Raw genomic sequence first — 22,871 nt, forward strand, 5'->3', positions numbered from 1 at the left:
AATTCTCAGCTTGTGCAATTTTCTTGTAGCTTTTCAAGTGTGACTCAGCTTCTTCAATAGTGTAGCTTTGTGAGGGTTATCAGAGTGTTTGTAAAACTTCCTTGCTTGACCAAGTGTGGTTTGGGGCAAGAAGGAAGTGATCCTTCCATTGTACACAGAAATTGGTTGCAAGTTTGTTCAACTTGAAGTAGCTGGTTATATAAAGTATTGTTCAAACTCAAGTTGAGTTTGAAGGCTGGTTTGTCTCTTTACTTTTGTTTACAGCTTTACTATATAAACTGTTCATCTCTTCATCTCACGAACAACTGTGCTTTCTTGTAATCTGATCCATTGAGTGGTCTTCGAGAAAAGGAGGGCAGGTTTGAAAAAAAGTGACCTATATCTTAGCTGGTTTTAGAAAACCTAATTCACCCCCCCTCTTAGGTTGTCTTCGATCCTTACAATTGGTATCAGAGCTTGGTCTCCTAAAGATTAAACTCAATCGGCTTGGGAGTAAATATGACAACCAACAATGCCATGTTCTTTGAGGGACAATCTGTCACTAGACCTCCAATGTTCAATGGGTCAAACTATGTGAGTTGGAAGGAAAGGATAATTATATTCCTACAATCCATTGATATTGAATTGTGGTTTATTGTTAGTGAAGGTCCATATGACGCGACTATTGTTGATGAAATTACTCATAGGCCAAGACAAAAAACAAGAAGTGAGTTGACTGCTGAAGATAGAACTCATCTCACTCTAAATGCCAAGGCTATGAATGTTCTATACAGTGCATTAGACTCAAATGAGTCCATTAGAGTCAAAGGTTGTAGATCTGCAAAAAAAATTTAGGATAAACTTAGAGAGATCCATGAGGGAAGCGAGAATGTGAGAGAGTAAAAGAAATCCATTCTGGTCACTAAGTATGAATCTTTTAAGATGGAACCTCATGAAAACATTGACAAAATGTATTACAGATTTAATGATCTGATCAAAGATTTAGAGGTGCTTGAGAAGGAATACTCTCTAGGTGAAAAGAACAGGAAAATTCTGAATGCTCTATCAAAGGATTGGGAGAGCAAAGTGACCACCATTGAGGAAACCAAGGATCTGAATACTTTTTTCATTGAATCTCTAATTAACTCTCTAACCTTTTACGAACTTAAACTTAAATCTAAGATGCAGGATGAAGAAGACACCAAAGTAAGAAAGAGTATTGCTCTGAAAGCATCACAAGACGAAGATGAAACAACCTCACAGGATGGAAATGATTTGGAAGGTGATGACAGTGATATTGCACTCATCACATGAGGTTTCAAAAGAATACTTAATAAGAGAAGATTCAGAAAAGGTGGATCCAGCAATTCCTTCCCAAATCAGTCTAATGACTTCAGAAACAAAGGAAAATTGGAGTTCAACAAGAAGCAGACTGATAAGTGTTTCGAATGTGGTCAACCAGGACACTATGCAAATGAGTGTCCAATGAAGAAAAGAAGGAGAACAAGGTTGAACGAAAACCAAAGTTCAACAATTTCCAGATCACCTGGAATGATTGCAACTCAGAAGATGAAGTTGAGGAAGAAGAGGAATCTGCTCAAGTGGCTTTCATGGCCATTGGTGATGATGAGGTAACTGCTTATTCTTCCCAAACTGATAGTAACAATGAATCTGATGATGATGTTAATTCATTCTTAGAAAAGATGCACAACAATTTAAAAGAATCTTATATCAGAAACAAAGAACTAAAACAGAAAATTAATTTTCTGATTCAAGATAATGCAAATCTTTTGGACAAAACAAGTGTCTCAAACATGAAAATGAAAACCTGAAAAGGACTGAAACTGATGTGCTTGCTGAACTTAACAAAAAGAAAAATTTCTGTAACATACTCAGAAGTGAACAATGTAGTCTAAGAAAAAGGATGGGTGATTTATGTCAATTGTTACATCATATGAGACAGAACCGTCTTCAAAAGAATGACATTAAACCTCATCTTAACGCTCATCAATTAAGACTAAATCAAAACGCAAATGAGTTTACTGTCCATAGAAGAAGGCAAGTCAGATTCATTAAACCAGTTCGTTTGATTGATCCAATGTCAGTATGCAATTTCTGTTGTCAATTTGGTCATATAAATAGCAACTGCTATGTTAAGAAAAACATGAAAAATGGTATGAGATGTATGTGGATAGTTAGACATAATGCTAACTCTCAAGGACCCAACATGTAAAGGGTACCAAGTATTATCTTGTGGGTTTGTGTGTAGGTGAACCTGGATAACATTGCTAAAGAATCAAAATGATTCATCGATAGTGGATGTTCAAGACATATGACTGGTGATGCATCTCAATTCATTAAACTCAAGCTAAAAGCAAGTGGAAAGGTAACGTTTGGAGATGATAACAAAGCCAAAACTATTGGTATTGGTGATGTTGGTAAGAATGGTCAAACCTTTATCCACAATGTTCTTCTTGTAGACAATCTGAGCTACAATTTATTAAGTGTTAGTCAACTGTGTGATAGGAATTTGCTGGTATTATTCAAGAAGCTTGAATGTCTCATATTTGACTCAAAGTTCAACATTGTTTTCAAAGGAAAAAGAGTTGATGATATCTATGTAGTTGTTACTGAAAAAATTGATTCCTCCTATCTCAAATGTCTCAAAGTTGCAAATGAGGACCCATGGTTGTGGCATAGAAGGCTTTGTCACTTCAATATGAATTTGCTAAAAGAAATTTCTAAAAAGGATCTTGTTAGAGGTCTCCCAAAAATCAGATTTGAAAAGGACCGGATATGTGATGCTTGCCAATTTGAAAAACAAGTCAAGGTATCTTTTAAACCCAAGAAGTGTGTTTCCACTTCAAAGCCACTAGAACTTTTACACCTTGATCTGTTTGGTCCTACACAAACTACAAGCCTTGGTGGTAAGAGATTTTGTTTTGTTGTTGTTGATGATTATTCCAGATATACATGGGTGATGTTTCTTGCACATAAAGATGATGCTTTCAAGAACTTTGTATCACTATTTGCTAAAGTTCAGAATTTGATTGGCTTGAAAATTATCAAAATTAGAAGTGATAATGGTTCTGAATTTCATTTTTGTGGCTTTCCAGATTTTTGTGATAACAATGGCATTACACATGAATTCTCTATTGCTAGAGTCCCCCAACAAAATGGAGTGGTGGAAAGAAAAAATAGAACTCTTCAAGAGGCTGCTAGAACCATGCTTAGTGAATGCAATTTACCAAAGTATTTTTGGGTTGAAGCCATAAACACAGCCTGTTATACCATGAACAGAGTTCTCTTAAGACCAATCTTGAACAAAACTTTCTATGAGCTCATGTTTGACAAAAAGCCCGTTGTTGGTTACTTCAAAGTCTTTGGCTGTAAATGTTTTATTTTGAACATCAAGGAACATCTTGAAAAGTTTGACAAGAAATCTGATGAGGGAATTTTCTTGGGTTATTGTGAAAACAAAAGAGGCTTCAGAGTTTATAATCGTAGAACACTGGTTATAGAGGAGGCAATACACATTACTTTTGATGAATTTAATGGTGACATTTCCATGAATTGTGGTGAAGATGATGATACAGGTGTTCAAGAAGAATTAAAGAAGTTAGCAATCAATGATCATGACTCTGCTTCACCAGAAACTGATTTAAAGGATGCTGATACTCAGGACAGTCCAACTGGAGAAACGGATGACAGAGATACCACTACTCCTAATGATCTTCCAAGAACCTGGAAATTTGTTCAGAACCATCCCAGGGAGCTTATAATTGGTGATCCATCTGAAAAGGTCAGAACTCGTTTCTCTAGACACCTAGTAGATAATCTTGCTTTAGTATCACATTTTGAACCTAAAAATGTTGTTGATGCATTGAATGATGAGCACTGGATTTTAGCTATGGAAGAAGAGTTAATCCAATTTGAAAGAAACAAAGTTTGGACCCTGGTTGCTAGACCACAAAACCATCCTATCATTGGCACAAAGTGGGTTTTTAGGAACAAAATGAATGATAAAGGGGAGGTTGTTAGAAATAAGGTCAGGCTGGTGGTTAAGGGATACACCCAAGAAGAGGGAATAGACTTTGATGAGTCTTTTGCACCCGTAGTTTGGCTGGAGTCCATTAGAATGTTTCTAGCATTTGCATATTTCAAGAATTTTAAATTATTTCAGATGGATGTTAAAAGTGCCTTCTTAAATGGCTTTATAGATCAAGAAGTCTATGTTGACCAACCTCCTGGTTTTGAAAATGAATCTTATCCAGATCATGTTTTTAAACTCTCAAAAGCTTTATACGGATTAAAACAAGTTCCTAGAGCATGGTATGAACGTTTGAGTGGGTTTTTGATTGAAAATGGTTTTAAAAGAGGCATTGTAGATACTACGCTTTTCACGAAACAAAGCTCACGAGATCTTTTGATTGTGCAAATATATGTGGATGATATCATATTTGGTGCTACTAATGAGAGCTTGTGCAAGGATTTTTCCAACATCATGCAAAAGGAATTTGAAATGAGCATGATGGGAGAATTAAACTTCTTCCTTGGACTCCAAGTGGTTCAAACCCGAGATGGAACGTTTATAAACCAAACAAAATACACCAAGGAGTTACTGAAAAGATTCGGAATGGAGGACTCAAAGCCTGTTGGAACACCTATGTGCACATCTACTAAACTTAACAAAGATGAAGAAGGTACAAAAGTTGAGGAGAAGAAGTATAGAGGTATGATTGGAAGCTTACTCTATTTAACTGCAAGTAGGCCTGATATCATGTTTGCAGTATGCTTATGCGCTCGATTTCAATCCTGTCCAAAGGAATCACACTTGAATGCGGTAAAAAGAATTCTTAGATATCTTAAAGGAACCTTAAACTTTGGTTTGTGGTACCCAAAATGTCATGAACTTCCCTTATGTGGATTCTCTGATGCTGACTTCAGTGGTTGTAAAATAGATAGAAAAAGTACTACTGGTATATGCAACTTTCTTGGAAATTGCTTAGTATCTTGGTTTAGTAAAAAATAAAATGCTATTTCATTGTCCACTACTGAAGCTGAATATGTTGCTGATGGTGCTTGCTGTGCTCAATTGCTATGGATGAAAAACACTTTGAATGATTTTGATTTAGTATATGGATGTGTACCTATGTACTGTGATAACACTAGTGCAATTAATCTGACAAAAAATTCCATTCAACACTCTAGAACTAAGCACATAGATATTAAGCATCATTTCATTCGCGATCTTGTTTCCAAGGGGGAAATCTGTGTTCAGTTTGTTTGTTCTAAAGATCAAATCGCTGATATCCTCACAAAAGCTCTTCCACTAGATCAATTTGTGTTCTTAAGAACAAAATTGGGAGTTTCAGAAAAAATGTTCTAAGTTTTGTTTCTGGTCAACCTTTATCGGACATTCGGTGAATTGGAACGGACGTCCGACAGTGTTCTTCGTCTCGTTTCACAAAAGCACCAGTTCGGACGGCTGTGTCGGACGCTACACTTCGTTCGGACGTCCGATACTCAAAAATTGAGCTTTATAAGACAGTTACTCATCTTCCTCAGTTCATTTTCCTCCACGGTCTCGGACGCAACCTTTCAGTTTCCTCTCATATTCAAAATTCAAATTCCTCTCTCCTCAAATCAAGTTCCAAGAAATTGACTCAACCAACACCATTACACCTCTATTGCCCATTAACCACTCATAAAAATTACTCCTAACCCCCAACTACCCCATAGTTCCCAATTTTCATGCGAAACCCTTGTTTCTCATAACTCTCTCCTTACGACACTACAGTGCATTCGCGTTTGCTCATACTACATTCTTCGTCTATACACCACATTCTGCATCCAAAACACATCCACACTGCATCATGGTTAGAATCAGAGGAGGGCCTACCAGTGCCGGACGGTCTTTTAGGCTTAGAGATGAGAACATTGAGATTGTGGAACCATCTACTCAAGCACCGAAAAAGAAGATTGTGACCCGTGGTGGTAAAGTGAAGAAAACTGCCCAAAGAAAATTGGTTACTCCAACTGCTGAACCATTTGATGAGCAGATGGAAGAGCAGAACTTTGAAGGAAACATTGTTGGTGGAAATAAAGAACCAGAGCAGGCTACCCAGGGTGATGAAACTGTCACAAGAACATCTGGTAAAAGAAAGAGAACTGCAAGAAGGAAGAACACTCCCCAATCCAAGAAAAAGCAATCTGCTAATCCCTCTGTTGATCAGCAGGATAAAGAAAACATTGCTGAGAATCAGCAAACACCTGAACCCTCCACCAGGAAGTCTCCAAGGACAAGATCTGAGGCTCAAAATATGGGAGCATCTGCCACACAAACCTCGAAAGGGAAACGCTCTGGAAAGGATCCAGTATCTCAGCCCGTAATAGAACCCACTTCTCTTCCAAAATTCATTGATGATGAAGCCAGAGACAGATTTGAGTTGGTCTCTCAAAAAGGGTTCATCACCTAAAGGCTCATCCTTCCCTACGAATTTCGTAAGCTTGATCTTGAACCTATTATTAAACTGTTTGAATTCCAAAAATGGGTTCATCTTCTGACCATTCCTAATACCTTTTACCCTGACATGCTTTATCAATTCTTTGCTAATCTTAGAAAGGGTAACTCACACACAGAACTCATCTCTAGGGTCAATTCTGTGAACATCACATTAACACCTGACATTGTAAACTCCATTTTGAAAACAAAGATTGAAGATGGTTACAAAGGAAAAATTACAAATTTCTTTTCATATGAGAAATTTCCTTCTGCTTACCATCATTTTTACAATGCTAAACTCATGACCTACTTTCAAACCAAATTCAATACTCCTGCTGAGGCAAGATTAGATGATCTCAGTCCTCAGAATCTGATCATCTTCACCATCATTTCAAATCTGTTGGTGCCAACTGATGGCCACAGAACAGATGCAAACAAAATGGAACTCTATCTTTTCTACTATTTTGTTGAAAAAATCCGCATTGACTTTGATTTTGTGATGTGCAAGTTTCTGCTCAAAATTAGCACTGATAGTCGTAGAAAGCTCTCTTATGGTAAATTTCTAACTCCTATCTTTGCCCATTTTGAAATACCTTTTTCTGAAAAATCACCCAAAGACAGTGCTTCAACAGTCTTTTCAAAAGCTTATTTTGAAAGAAAGAACTTAAGATTTTTTGATGGCCATTGGTACTATAAGGAGACTGTGGCTGAGTCTAGAAAAAAACTTTCATGAAACCCTTGTCACTCCTAGAACTTCTCGTGATCAGTCAGACTATGTCTCTCCTTTCACCATTCACCCTAGAAAGTCTGCCAGCAAGTCCTTCTCTTCCAATTCTGAGGTCATCTCCTTGCTTGAAGACCTCAAACAGCATGTTTCGCTTATTGAAAATGGTCTCATGATGACCATGACCTCTGCCCAACAATCCTCTTTCATTGAAAAAAAGAACCTTCTTGTGCCTCCAATACCTGATATCAATGAAAATATTCATGGGAAAGAGCCAAGATCTGAGCCCACAGGGCTAACTACTGATACTGAGGCCACTCCAGTTTCCAGCTCTCAGCCCAAGGATAAAGGCAAGGCTCCAGCAACTGAGGAAGCATATGAAGAAGACGATGAAGAAACTGAGGAAGAAGAGGACCCTGAACAGTTTCGTCTGGCCAGGAGGAGGCCTGGATCATCTAAAATCACTATCTAGGCACTGCTAGATCACTGCACCTTATTTTAGGACTATAGTTCATCTTTTGCATTGTAAAACATTTCACTGCACCTTGTTGTACTTCTGGTTTGTACAACTGAATGTTTTCTATTGTTTATGGATGTTATGACTAAGTGTTTCTGATAATATCTGCTGAATGGATGTGTTTGTTATGAATGAATGTTTCTGATGATTTCGGATTGTGTTGAGCATGAATGGATTTTGCTGATATTATCTGATTGAAAAATCTTTGTTATCAAATTGCGTGGATCAAAATTGATCAGACATGGCATACCCACTTTTGTGATGACAAAAAGGGGGAGAATTGGATTAGCACTGATGGTGTAAAGTAACTAGTTAGAGGGAGTTGCGTTTCTTCTCGTATACTCATGCACTTCGTTAGGGGGAGTTGTAATCCTAGTTCGTATATTTTTGCTCTATCTAAATGTTTTGTCATCATCAAAAAGGGGGAAATTGTTTATCTCAATTCATATCTTTTGATGATTACAAAACAAACGGATGCTACTAATACTTTTGTAGAAACCCTTTTCAGAAATGACACTAAACAGGTCTGTGGACTTAGAACAAAAAGAAGATCAAAAAAGGTAAAAAGTGTTGAGGAAGATGTCGAACGCACAAAAGGAGAGTATCGGACGTCCGACATCCATTGAGTAACTTCGGACGTATGAAGAACTCAGACTCGGACGTCCGAAGAAGACAAGCCAGGGCTTCTACGATTACTGATCACGATCGGACGCTCAACACCTGAGCATCGGACGTCCGACAAGCATTGCTGCACTTCGGAATCAACACATTGGACGCATCGGCCGTCCGAAGGAATTGAAAAGGAACCTCCAAATCTGCATCTTACCCTCAGACGCATGGTAATAGGGGATCGGACGTCCTAAGAGGCTCAAGAAGATTTCTCAAATTCATTGACCTCGTTCGGACGCATAAAAACTGAATATCGGACGTCCGACAGCACCAACGGCTAGTTGACTCTTCAGTTGCCTTCTATCCGTTGACAGCATTAATTGAAGAATTTCTTGGTCTCCTATAAAAGGAAAAAAGTCAACCACCTCAGAGTAACTTTGCACATCCAGTCTACATCAAATAGTGAGTGATTCAAGTGGTTGAATACTCAAAAAGGGATTATTTGAATTCTCAGATTGTGCAATTTTCTTGTAGCTTTTCAAGTGTGACTCAGCTTCTTCAATAGTGTAGCTTTGTGAGGGTTATCAGAGTGTTTGTAAAACTTCCTTGCTTGACCAAGTGTGGTTTGGGGCAAGAAGGAAGTGATCCTTCCATTGTACACAGAAATTGGTTGCAAGTTTGTTCAACTTGAAGTAGCTGGTTATATAAAGTATTGTTCAAACTCAAGTTGAGTTTGAAGGCTGGTTTGTCTCTTTACTTTCGTTTACAGCTTTACTATATAAACTGTTCATCTCTTCATCTCACGAACAACTGTGCTTTCTTGTAATCTGATCCATTCAGTGGTCTTCGAGAAAAGGAGGGCAGGCCTGAAAAAAAGTGACCTATATCTTAGCTGGTTTTAGAAAACCTAATTCACCCCCCCTCTTAGATTGTTTTCGATCCTTACAAGTGGTCCGCCGGACAATACTCTTCCTTTTTCCTTCCTTTTTCTCTCTCTCTTTTATCTTTTTTCAAAATTGAAGCCCAGATAGAATCGAATTTCCCCAATTTGCAATTCCCTCTCTTCCTCTTGAATTTTAGCATTTTGCCCCCTTTTCTTCTCTTTTCCTCTTCTTTTGAAAAAATCCTCCAATCTCCTTCCCCGGTGTGGGGTACGATCATAAGTGCTTTTGAAAAGAACCACCCATTTTAGCTCAAATGAGGATGCAAGGGGTAAATAGTGTTTAGGTTGTAGAAATGATGGCCAAAGCATCATTCTTACGCCTCATGACAACCGAAATAACGAATTGCTCATTGAGAATCCACTCCTTTTTTATATTTGAAATTTTTCAATGTAGGGTAATGATCATTAAGGCTCTCATTTGAAATGAAATTATTCTGTTAAAGGCTCAAATGGGAGAGTAAATGATAACATCTGTATAGATAGAGAAACGAACACTTGAAGTATCATTCCAAATTTTCCAAACAAATAAGAATAATGTACATTTTTGCTTTCACTTAGATGTGAATTGAACCTGATTAGACACGGTGGACACTTTCAAGCAAAGATTGCCCCAATTTACAATTTATCACTCAATGTGACTGATTTTTGGATGGCTAATAGCAGTGGGCAAAAATATGAATTGTACAGTGAAGGAGAAAATGGTATCGTATTGGGTCTTTTAAGTGACCTTTTTAATTCTGAGCACTCTTATTGCATAATTTGGATCACCAATCTAGTGTATACATTTGTGAGTTTTCAGGCAAGAGATTGAAAAAATCTCAATTTAATCTTATTTCTTAAAATTCATCATGAAATCTCTAATGAGCAAAATAAAAGAAAGAAATATATATGATTATACACAAACAATGATTGTCTAAATAACAACTTATTGCTAAAAAAGTTTAAGACAAAATTATAATACAAATGAGACGAGAAAAACTCCTAAAGAGCTCCACATATACATACTTTTTGACTCCTATTCTTTTGGAACAAAAATGTATTAACAAATCAAATAAACAAAATTTTCTTTTTGACAAACAATTATGAAGTCTCTTAGATGCTTTAGCCTAGCGCTTCCAAATGGATTCTTCAAATTGTAGGATCTGCCCAAAAATCAAGTGATATTTGTAAATTTTCAAAATTTATTAGATGAAATCGTTATCAGATATTAAAAATATTTTCATGATGAATCCCTCAGAGTAACACCAAATTCTATATCTATTTTTTCGTGATTTCTCCCAATTCCATATTGAACTTAGAAGTTGCCGAATCAGTATTTTCTCTAAAATGTATTTTTTTCCATGCTTTCTTTTAAAACAGAGATGACCAGTGGGATGCTGCTCGTGGAATTCTCAGCATCTGATCTCATCAATTTTTTGGATTTTCTGTTATAGTGGTATGGCCAAACCTCTTTGGGTTTTTTGTCTCCTTTCTTATCTAATCTTTTTCTCCTTTACTCTTTTATTATTTTTATCAATTTCATGCGCAGGTGCTGCAATTGGACATTTCTTTGGTTCTTTTCACTTACACGCTTGTCTCATCAATTTATTGGAAGTGGTTTAGGTTGTTATGGGATAATGTAATGAGTTTACGTTTCTTTAGATTGAGGCTGATTTACAGATGGTAATTTATAATTCTTCAGTTTTTTATCACTCCCCGTCTACTTGAAATAAATTTTGAATTTAGACTTAATTTTTGTTTTAAACTTGTTTTCTTTTTTTTTTTGGCAGAATTCCATGTTCAAGATGGAAAAAAAACTACTTGATTACGTGGCTGAACATATTCAATAGGTGAGTTTGTGAATTCTCATTATTTAGGATTTTGACCATTCTTAATGATTGTTTCTCAAACATATACTTTTTATTAACTTTAATCTGAATCAAATGGAGTTGTCATGGTCTTATCTGTCATTTAGTCTGGTTAGTGGAGATGGTTTGTTTGACTTTCAAGAGTGTTTTAAGAAGTCCTATGTTTTTTATAAAGTGGCTATGTATTTCCAATATAATTTGTAAATTAGTTGTTAAATATATGGTTAGTGTTTTATATCTTGTTGTAGCGCTTGAAAATTGTCTAGCGGTCCTTAGGATTCCATCTCTTGGTGCTGATTGGTTGGTTTTTTTATGAATGTCTCATGGAGTTTGTACCATGACCAATCATATGTAGTTGATCACCTTGCTTATGAAAGGGAGTGGTATTTGCTACATGCAAAGTAAAAGAACCTTTTGAGCATCCAAAGAGGCTTTGATTTTGTCAATGATAGAACAAGGATTTGCTTAATATGAATTAACAATTCTATGCTGTACCAGAACTTGAACAACATCTTCCTTAAATTGATGACTTGAAATTTTGTCTAGGGATTTTATTAGCTAGAGACTATGCAAGAGCTCTTGCATGAAATTTCATTAGTGTTAAGATTGGTAAAATCACGTAGGACACTACAAATTTGACTACATTGATGGCACATATCTTATCCAATTACTGTTTTAATATTTATAGAAATTTTACACTGCCTTTAAATTGTTTTTCAGTAGTCTATGATGCAAGAGGAGGATTCCTAAAACTAATAGATTTGTAGATGTAAATTACAGCTCCAGTAGCTATTAGCTATTGAGGAGTTAGGTCTATCTTTGCAAAGGCTAATATCATCAAAGAATGGTATGGCATACATTACAACTGAACTTTATTACATTATTGTTGCCACACATATGTACTAAAGTAAAGTCATCCATTTTACATCTTTTTTCTTTGAATTGGCAATCAGGAAGCAAGAGGTAGAGCAATACCAAAGAAAAATTCAGTTGTAAGCAAGTTCTTTACAATATATTATGAGTATACAAGAGAGTTGCAGGTTTAAATTGTATTCATTGTTTCTGAATTGTTTTGAGCTATCTATGTGATTGGCCATACCATTCTTGAAGAAGGCAAAATACTTGTTTTACAATATATTATGGCAAACACAAATCTCATTTTATCTTTCCATACCTATCTGTGTGATATCGCAGGAGTGTTTCTTTTACTGCTTTTGTCTTCCTATTATTACCTACTAATCTGTTTTACTATCAGATGTATGAAGTCAAGCCTTGTGTATGGTTTAGTGGTTATCTTTTTGGCAGGTACATTTAGACTTGTGTGACTAATTTTGTTAAACTGTTAGACTAGTTTGTGTTATATAAATACAATAGGAATGACATTGATAGTTTGATCACAGGTACTTTTTGTCTGATTGTTACCTATTAATATATTTGTCTCAATAGTAGACACATGAATCCAGAACTGTCTTGTGATTTAGTAGTTATTTATATTCTAGGTAGGCATTTTGAAACTTGTATGCCCATTTTTGTTAAAGTGTCTACCTCAGCTTGCTTTATAATGCAGAAAAGTCATTGCTAATCTGACCATAATTATTTAGTTGATATCTTTGTGGCTATATAGGTATAGTTTTTAAGCTTTTGTTCTCTATCTTTTGTCTTTTTCTTCATTTTGTTCCCTTTAGAATTTTACTTTTAATGACTCTGGTATGTTATTTTTGTTCCTTCAAACTGAATCCTCATTTCTTGTTCAGTCATGTTGTGACAGCCTCACCTCCCCCTAAGGCGAACCAGAGGGTTCAGCGGACCGCCTGCCCAACTCTCGCCGGGACTCAGTCAAACCTCAATCAAATCCGAAATAAAACCACAAGATCAAATGAAATAACAATCCAAAACTTAAAGCGAAACTTATATACATTTCTATCTCAAAAGGAAGTACAAATATCGAATATACAAAGGTTCTCAATTCGTCATACATCCAGTCCGTGCCAAGCACTAGGGCGAGAACCATTACAAAACACAAAACTAGACTAGGCTAACCCACACTGGGCTCTCGTCCTTGCTCGCATCCCCCTGTTAAGGAAAACAAAACTAAAGGGGGTGAGCTAAAAGTTCAGTGAGGTTCCGAACACATATTCAACAACAAAGCCAATACATTAACCATCGATAATCAATAATTCAAGAAACATTTACAATGGAAAGCGATAATAACACATATATTAAAAGGATACGGGCTCACAGGGAGCCATTTGTTCGTTCGTTCGTTCGTTCGTTCTCCTGTCATTCCCCTTATTCCTCCAATCATTTGAAAATGCATTTTTGTAAGTAAACCCCTCGTTCGATCGTTCATTTCATTCACCCCCTCCTGGACGTTGGCCAGGCTCTACCAACCTACAAGGTAATACTCGAGTATACCAACGTTCACACCCAGGGTCACCATATCGCCCGACCGAGTCCGCTTCTGACTCGAGTCGATCGGTAACGAAGGGCAGGGCCCAATTCAGCCAAACGGCTTACATTCATGCGCAACTAGCATTTAATCATTTAATCATTGAAAATTTCACATTTATTTAGGTCGAGTGCGATAAAGTACACACTCGCCTAGAAAACTCGTTTTAACACTCATTGAAAGCACTTAACACTTTATCAATCAATAATAACAAGCCAATAAGTCAAGGAAATATAATAAACAAGGAACACTCACCTATATACGCAAAACAACGTGCAAAATATCCTTCCAGATATTATCTTTAGTCACCAAGAAAATCTAAGATTAAACAAGAAAGAATATTACAGCTCATCTAACACAAACAATTAGGTGAAATTAAAGAACTCGACAATTGATGAGTAGAACGTATAAAAGACTTTAAAGTGAAACAAGGACATTTGGACCCGTGGACAAAAATAACTAGGGTTTCATAGTCGAAACGTAAAACCCAACTCAAAAGGGTTATAAAATTTTCCAATAGAAACACTTGAACCAAAGACAAGTCGGAATCCAACTAGATAGGCTAAGAAATACTATTTTCGGGATCGTTTATATGGTTCAAAATCATCTCATATTCAAGTAGATATTATAGACTAAATGTCTTAATGAAATTCATGTAAAAGGGAGGACAAAATACCCAAGAAAACCCTAAACCACTCCTTTTTATTTGGTAAGCGTAAGTAAACATTTGGAGTTCCCAATTGAAGAAGAATCATGTTTTAAGATGGAAAATGGTCATAGTATTTGCCAAACAAAAATATACAAATTCAAATAGAAACTTAGCCCTCGAGCGAAAATTTGGGCAGCACGCCCTTTGTATTTACCTATTTTTCCAGCCATTTATGGCTTCATTGTTTTCCTCAATCAATCCCAAAGTCACACACAATATCATCTCATTTCAATAGCCATTCCATAGGCTCAAAGTCATATAAGTACAAAAATCAAGCTAACGACATGTGCGGAAATGAAGTTTAACAAAAGACAGATTTGACGGATTTTGCGTAACGGACACATCCGAAGCTACGCTTATCGGATTGGGATTTAATTTATACCATTTCGAAGCTAAGACAGAGGGCTACAATTTTGATGAAGACCACTTAGTCCAAATTCCAGTGTAACCTAGTCAAATTCCCAATTCCCAGAACCAAATTCCAACTAATCGGCTAATTAACCGTACTACCTTTAAATGGCCATATCGCAGGCTACCAAACTCCGTTTAAGGCATTCTTGGAGGCGTTGAAAATCTAAGAAAAAGAAATAAAACTTTCATGAAGACCACTCAGTCCAGTTCTCACCCTAACTAGGTCAAATTTACCAAAACAACTCCAGATTTTTCAGTTCGAAATTCACTGCAGAAATCAACTAGCAGTCCTGCTTTATTCACTCATATCTCAGCACACACAACTCCAATTCAGGTAATTCCAAAGCCATTTGAAATCTAAGATACAAGGCTATAATTCTTAAGAAGACATCATCAACCAATTCGGTAATATTCCTAGTCAAACTAACCACTTACAGAGGCTGATTTTCATTTTCGGACAGAAACAGGGCAGCAGGGGTACTTCGGTCTTTTCATAGGCTACGTTGCTCCGATTGAGATGAAATTTTGTAGGAAACTATAAAACATCATTCTCTACAAATTTCATGTTTTATGCAAAGTCTAATTCAGCCTCTATCATGATGAAACAAAAACGTGCAGAATGGTGTTTTGTGAGAATTTAAACCTGGAATTAGAACTTTGTTGCTAGAATTTCATGTTTGTTAGGTTTGAATCATCAAAACCTCCAACTAGCAACTTCATAACATCAATTAAAGGATATATGATCATGATCAAAGCTGAAAATGAAACCCTAGCTAATCATCCCCCCAACTCCAACAAAACTCACTAATTAGCCGTTGTAACTCAAAATTAAAAGCTTCTAGCCATATTTAACCAAAATTGGGAAAAAGAAAAGGGTGAAAAGCCATGATACCTTCCTAGGATGCTTGTAGGAGAAGACCACAACCTTTCCTTCAAAATCTTGCCATACAAAGCTCTAATCTTCCTTAAAGAGTAGTTTTGGTGAAGTGATTCACAAGATTTATGGTTGGAGTTTAAGATTAGGCAAGAAATTTAGTTGATGAAGATGAAGTTTCTCTCCTCTTTTTTTCTCTCTATTTTCGGCCAAGGTGATGAAGAAATGGAGAAGATTTGGTTAAATTCTTGTTTTATGATGGTTGATACAAATTAGTCAAAGCTCCTTCCAATAAGGGCTTGACATGTGTCCTTTCTAGAGTTTTCTTCCTTCTTCCTTTGGCCCACCATGGTGACTCATGTATAAGATATTTTGAGGGTTAATTAGTCAAAATAAAATGAGGAGATTAAATAAATAAAGTAGGGTTTAATCGGTGCACTCACTCGGTAACGAACGGTACACGTCAGTTCTAACCGTTTTCCTTAAATTACACGTATGTCGACCCCATTTTTTATAAGAAAAATAAATGGTTTAAAAAGTGAATTTTGGTTTGATTTTTGATTTGTAAAAGGATTTTTTATTTAAAAAAAAGAAAAAAAAAACGTAGGTCTAAATGGGACTTGAAAATGCGACGATTTGACCCAGAATAATAGTTTAAAAAGGGTTTTTAAAACAAAATCGGAGTCGCCACTTGGTATAGAGTTAAGGTGTACCAAGTCACCTAAAAATGAATTTTTCCAAGGAAAAAGTAGAAAGAAACCCCTTTTAAACGACTCCTAGTCTACATAAACCAACGAAAAAAGTTCGGGAGTCACATTTGACGAAAGGGAAGGCAAGGATAAAAATCCAAGGCACCCCTTCGACCTAGCCAAGGCTAGTTGCGTGATTTAGTCAAAGATTTTCTTGTTTTAACCAAAGAATTTATCACATTTGGATGTACTATATGAATGCAAACCCTAGACCTAGGGGGCATCGGGGGGCAAAATTTCTCTTCAAAGCTTGAATGGAGCCAATCACATTAATTGTGATGCCCAATAATGACTCTTCGGAGAGGTCACGAATAATGCAAAAATATGAGACTCTAAGAAAAGGAAAAATAAAAATAATTATACAAATATACATGACCTAAAGGAATGCATCATGTCGAGTACGGGAGACTAATGTTCGTGACTCAATTTTTCCTTTAACAGAGGGAATACGAGCGTGTTAAGGCTAGAAAGCCAAACTCGTCCATATTCCATACTCAAGGGGTTACTCCCTAACCTAATCAGGCAAATGACCCTAATGACTAGAGTGAAATGCAAAATCCTAAAGATCATATTTTGAATGTGGGAAAGGGGGAAAGGATCATGCAAAAATGTAAAAATACTAAGAAAAATGCATGAAAATGTAGTGAGGGCATGCGAGTATGTTCTAGCGAGGGACGGCCCTATTGGGTCTAGCATTGGACTAGCCCTTTACTAACGCTCTCTCACAAGCATTGGACTTGTGAGCGATCGGGAACAAGTAACCATGACTAGCATTGGACTAGCCACAGTAACGTGCATTCCATCCACATAATCAGATATAATACCAAAAAAAGAAAACAAATAGGCATGCCAAGCACATAGTTTCACATAGCACATAACACATAAACATGCTTATCTAGATGCAAAAGCCTAGGGAAAGCAATTAAACACATAGCACATGCGTATGCAAATCACACAAAGAAAAAACAAAGAAGCCCTAACTATTACATTAGGAGGGGGAAGCCTACTACAATCTAAAAGGGGAACTCAGAAGGAATAAAATAATTAAATCCCTAACTATTACAATTTTGGCATTCGAGTGCCCCTCAAATGATAAAATTGAACTAAAATTAAAGCAAAAACTAAGCAACTAAAGAAATAAATAAAGTAAAAAATGAAATAAACACTTAAAATCATGCAATTGCACACGTAAGACACATATACGCACGTAGGGTCAAATAAAGTCAAAAATAAAGGATGGGGTGTACCTCCCTTGAATTGGGGCTCGAATGGAGTGAAATTACTTATTTACCCTCCAAAAATAAAAGAAAGGGGTCAAGGCATCGCTTTAATTGACAAATAATCGCAAAAATGGAATAAGCATAAATTAAATTAGTCAAAGGCAGATAACCCATGTTTAAGAAACTAAAACAAAGTAGAGACTTGATTGCAAAAAAAAAAAGAAATTTAAGGGATTAAATTGATCAATTTTTCAATTATTTGAGCCATAGTGAAACAAAGGGGGAGACTTAGGGGGCTAAAGTGTAATTTTAGAAAGTTATTTCATGCAATCTTCATGCAAGGACGAGGAAATGAGCTTCTGCAACAACAAAGATGAAACTTGCTGCATTTTCGTTTCCTTCTCAGATTTCGGACCTAAATATGTAGCTTGGCTCGAAGATTTTTCAGACAACAATCATAGTTTGAAGCTAATCAAGACACATCACTTCAACATCCAAACAAGCAGCAAAAGACAATCATTTTTCTGAAGTTTTCATGCAAATGTTGCGAGGAAAACTACTGCAACAGAAAAGAAAGCTTGCTGCAATTTTCTCATTCCAACCGAGACTTACTGACGTGAAACAAATCAAACCAAAACAAACACAAGTGCGATGACCTCAGGACCATATTGTTAACATCAACCAAATGCCATTGTTTACCCCACGGAAATCAAATAGGGAGCCGAACATAAAAAAACAGCGAAAGAAACTGAATTTGGAGCAAAGAAGGTTTCAATCATTTGCAAACTCACAAGAACCAACCATGAATTCGTTCAACCCATTACCACTAAACTTCATCCCATTGTGATTAACATGATTATCAATCCTAGAGGATCCAATCAAAGCACCTGGACTAGAAATGCAGCAAATACACGCATGGCATCACCATCACATAGCAAAACAAACCCAGAAAGAATGGAAAAAAGACGCCGAGTAAGAACTTTAACCAACCCAAAAGATAGTTTATCAACATTTGCTGCAACAAAGCCCAGCACTTCAAGTTTGTGGTAGAAGACTCTAAAACTGACTCTTAAGGGTCCTAACAACCATAACAAATGACGTTTCAGACCATTGTTTGATCAAATCAAGGGAAAAGCATAAAGAATGCACGGGGCAAAAATAATTGGCTTGCTTTTTGAGGAGACCCATGATGATATCATCGGAAACCGACTGAAAGTTTACAGCTTCATCATCAGAAAACCAAGAGGACATTCATGACACAGATCCATCATCTCCCAAGATGCACAAAAGATAATAACATGAAGGAAGAAAGCTCACAGCAAGTTTAGCTACAAATCCATTTAACACCCAGATGAATGGCCTGATGCTTGGTGAACGAGAGAGCAGAGAATGAAAGGTTACCTGCGCTCCCTTGAATTGCAGAAAGACGGCGTCGGGATGGAGGAACAATGAACCTCAGCGCAAGCCAAACGAAGCTGGGAAAAGTTTCATCTTTTTGCTGCGACTGCCTTCCAGATTTTGCACCACCTCTCTTCTCGTTGAGTTGCCCGTTTCTTCCTCACTCGGCAGTTTCTCTCTCGGTTCTTTCGTTGTTGCCCGTCGCTCTTTTCCTTTTCCTGGTTTTTTCCTGCTCAGCCGCAACTCTCCCTTTCTATCCCAAACCCTCGGCTCTCTTGGTCTCTCTCAAACTCCCTCTTCTTTTAGTTGTTTTCTGAAACCCTCAGTTCTTCCCCCTTTCTCCTCCAGTCCCTCTGTAGCCTCCAGCGTTTTTTTCTCTTTTTCTACCCACAGCCGCCAACCAACCTCTCCTCCCTAGCCATTCCTCTCTCTTCTCACTTGAACCCTTAGCCTTTGCTTTTATATCCCATCCAAACCCCTTAAACCTCATCTCAATGGCTCTAAACAACCTCGGCTCATTCCCCTTATTGTTAGCCATTGATTATGGCCTTTAATAGACAAAATGCAAGAAACCGCAGAAGCTATCTTTTTTTCATTTTTCTTTTTCATCATTCATTTTTCTTTTTTTTTCTAACAAATAAAGCAGTAAAAGTCAAATAAAAATAAGATTCAAACAAATGAAATGCCCTAAAAATTTAACTTTAATTGACGGTTTTTTCTTCTTTTTTCTCTCTCTTTTTCCTTTTTCAATTAAAAAACAGTAAAAAGAAATAAAACATATTTTTTATGAATAATTTTCTCTTTTGACAAATTTTATGCTAAAAGTCTTAACAATAATGTAGACACCAAAATTTTATTGATTTTCTTTACTATTTAATTCTTAGTTTTTATTTGTCGTGTTGAGTTTTATTCACTTTTTAGTTTTTAGTTTTTATTTTATTTTATTATTTTTATTTTAAACTTTCTAGCATAAAATTTCTCGAAAAAGAAAAAAAAAGAGAAAGAAAAGCATTCAAAAATATGATTTAGTTGTTTGTGATTTAATGTTTTCTTAAAAAAAAGAGAGAAAAAAAGAAAGAGGAAAAATGATGATGGAAAATAAAAAAAAAGGAAAATGGAATTTGCACTTTGTTGTTTTTAGTTTATTTATTTTTATCCAATATTAATTAAGTTATTTTTGTTATTTATTTTTATTATCAATTTTGTTTTAATTAATCTCAAAAAAAAAAAAACGCGACTTGCAAGCTGCGTATTGTCGCAGCTTGCAAGGAAGGACTGGGCAGCTCCTTTAGCTGCAATTTTGGGAAAGATGGCTGGGAGTTTAGGGTTGAGGTCCTATATAAATAGAAAAGAAGAAGCGCAGCTTTGGGAGGAAGGTGTGGAGGAACGGCAAAAGAAAAATCAGGAGAGAGCTAAGGCGGACGGCTGTAAAAAAAAAAAGAAAAAACAGCAGAGAGGGGAAAAGGTTTCTTGACGGCGGAGGAAGCTGGGATAATCTGGGCAGCCAAGGGAGAGGTTTTTGGAGAGTACGTGACGGCTGCAAAAGGAAACCGCGACAGGGAAAGGGAAAAAGGGGTCGGCAGAGAGAAAACAGGGAGATAGAGAGAAAATCTGAGGCTAGTGACGGCTGGGGAGGTTGTTTGGAGAGCAAGAGAAAGAAACCAAGGGGCAGAGTGACGGCGGAAAAATCTAGAGAGATGAAAGAGCTGAAGTAGCGGCGGCAGAGTTAAAAAGAAAAGGAAAAGAAAGACCAGAGAGGGTGAGCTAAGAACCAGAGATTTTAGACGGCTGAACAGAAAGAGACAAGAGTTTTGGAGGGGAAAACAGTGAGAGCAACAAAGCCTTGCAGCGGAGAAAAAGAAAACTGCAAAGAGGAGCGAAAAGAACCAGGGTTGCCGGATCTCTGGGCTTTCACTTGCGGTCTTCTGCAAAGAGGTTGCAGCAGGTTTCATTGGTCTACTGAGAAGCTCAATCATTTCTCAAGGTAGCCTATTCTTTTATCCTTTTCCGCAACCAAGAGTTCCGCTACTTGTTTTTGTTCCCATAGTCTATGTTTCTATTTTCGGTCCTAGATAAAAACCATCAATAAAAATGCAAGCTTTGACCCGGCTGTATTGTTTCTGTTATTGAATGATTATAGCCATGATTTGCTAAGTTCAATCTGCACTTTGTTGCAAATAGGAAGACCAGATATGAAGTACGATTAGATTCAGGCTCCTTTTTTTTTTTTTTTTGTCAAACACCATAATCTTCATTTCATAAACTTGATAGTACAAGATTGGATACATCAGGATTGCTTCCTGTATAATCATTTTGTGCACTCTCATGGAGCCACATGGGAAAGTACTCTTCCCATTCAACATTTTTTGTTAGCTGTACTGCAAACTTAGCCAAACTATGTGCACAACAATTTCCAGTTCTATGGACAAAAGAGAAAGTACATTTTGCAAACAAACATCTCATATTTGCAATGTCCTCCAGGATAACATCTACTCTTGATTGCTGCCCATTTTCCTTGTTTATCCTATCCACCACCTCTTTGCAATCAGATTGGAATTCTACTGCCTTCCAGTTTGCTTCGTGAGCCATTTGCATTCCCATTCTAATTGCTGCTGCTTCCTCCACTTGTGGTTCACTAGTTTTGTATGCAGCTCGCGCCCAGACTTTCACCAGTTTACCTTCAGCATTTCCAGCCACAGCTCCCATGCCTGTGCTCCTCATGTGTTGAGAGAAAGCAGCATCTGTGTTTATTTTTATCAGTCCCCTTGGTGGTGGACTCCATTTCCCTCTATTGCTTGAGTGTGCTGTTTGTTGAATGAACTCTCCAGCTGTACCTTTTTGAACTTCTATATACTCTTCCCACTCTACTAGAGCTTGCTGGACTGACTTTCTGGGATCTGCCTCCTGTGCCTCAAAAACTTTCCTATTTCTTGCCTTCCATATTTGCCATAGGATATTTACGGTGAGAGCTATGTGCTCCTGTCCGTGATCCCTTTCTTTTGCTCCTAATATCCCTTCCCACCACCTTACAAAATTGCTTCTCATGTCCTTCAAACCATCCCATTGCACTGGCGATAGCTTCCAAGTCGTTTCAGCATCTTGGCAAAAGAACAACATATGCTCAATTGTTTCCACCTCCTCCCCACAGCTTCTACACATTGGAGTGCCTTTGCCTGTCCTTCTATTTATCTGTTCATTCACGGGCAGACTGTGGTGCAGACACCTCCACAGGAAATGCTTTAATTTGTGTTTCAGCTGTAAGGACCATACATTCTTCCAGATTTTTGAATTCTGTTGATCATAACTGGTGCTTTCAATATTTGTTTGCACCCTTCCCTTCAACTGTTCCTTACTTGCTTCCATTGCTGCATCATAGGCTGACTTCACAGTGAATACACCTGACTTGGTGTATCTCCAGTACATTCTATCCTGGCAGCCTGTGGTGCTTATTGGAATGGCCTTTATCTTTTGGATATCCTCCTCTATAAACCAACGTTTGAGAACTGCCTGGTTCCATTCTCCATCCGTGATCAGTTCAGCTACTTTTTTGATCGTGCATTGTGGATGTCTTACAGTTGTTAATCTTCCATTGTCACTCCCTGGTATCCACTTGTCCTGCCAAATATCAATTGATCTCCCATCTCCTACTCGCATTCCTATTCCTTCTTGCACCAGTTTCCTGGTTCCCATTATGCTTTTCCATACCCACGAGGCTGATTTTGGGGGATCCTTACTCCAGTTCTGTGGCCTTGCTAGATATTTTGCCTTCATCACCTGACTTACCAACAGATTTGGATTGGTAATTATTCTCCACATTTGCTTGGCCAGGAGTGCCTCATTAAATTTTTCCAAGTCTTTGAATCCTAGACCACCTCTACCTTTCACCTGAGACATTTTTTTCCAGCTAATCCAGTGCATTTTCCTTTCATTTCCTCCC

The 22,871-nt window shown here is 37.1% G+C and overlaps 1 long non-coding RNA gene across 1 annotated transcript; it reads left to right on the forward strand.

Moving 5' to 3' along the window:
• The first annotated feature begins 10,667 nt into the window (after positions 1–10,667).
• LOC113703461 (uncharacterized) lies at positions 10,668–12,695 on the forward strand. Its single transcript, XR_003451455.2, has 3 exons — positions 10,668–10,939; positions 11,047–11,106; positions 12,078–12,695. It is a non-coding gene; the product is annotated as an uncharacterized lncRNA (long non-coding RNA).
• Positions 12,696–22,871: the final 10,176 nt, after the last annotated feature.

The sequence above is a fragment of the Coffea arabica genome, chromosome 8e, assembly GCF_036785885.1.
Source record: "Coffea arabica cultivar ET-39 chromosome 8e, Coffea Arabica ET-39 HiFi, whole genome shotgun sequence".
Lineage (NCBI taxonomy): Eukaryota > Viridiplantae > Streptophyta > Magnoliopsida > Gentianales > Rubiaceae > Coffea > Coffea arabica.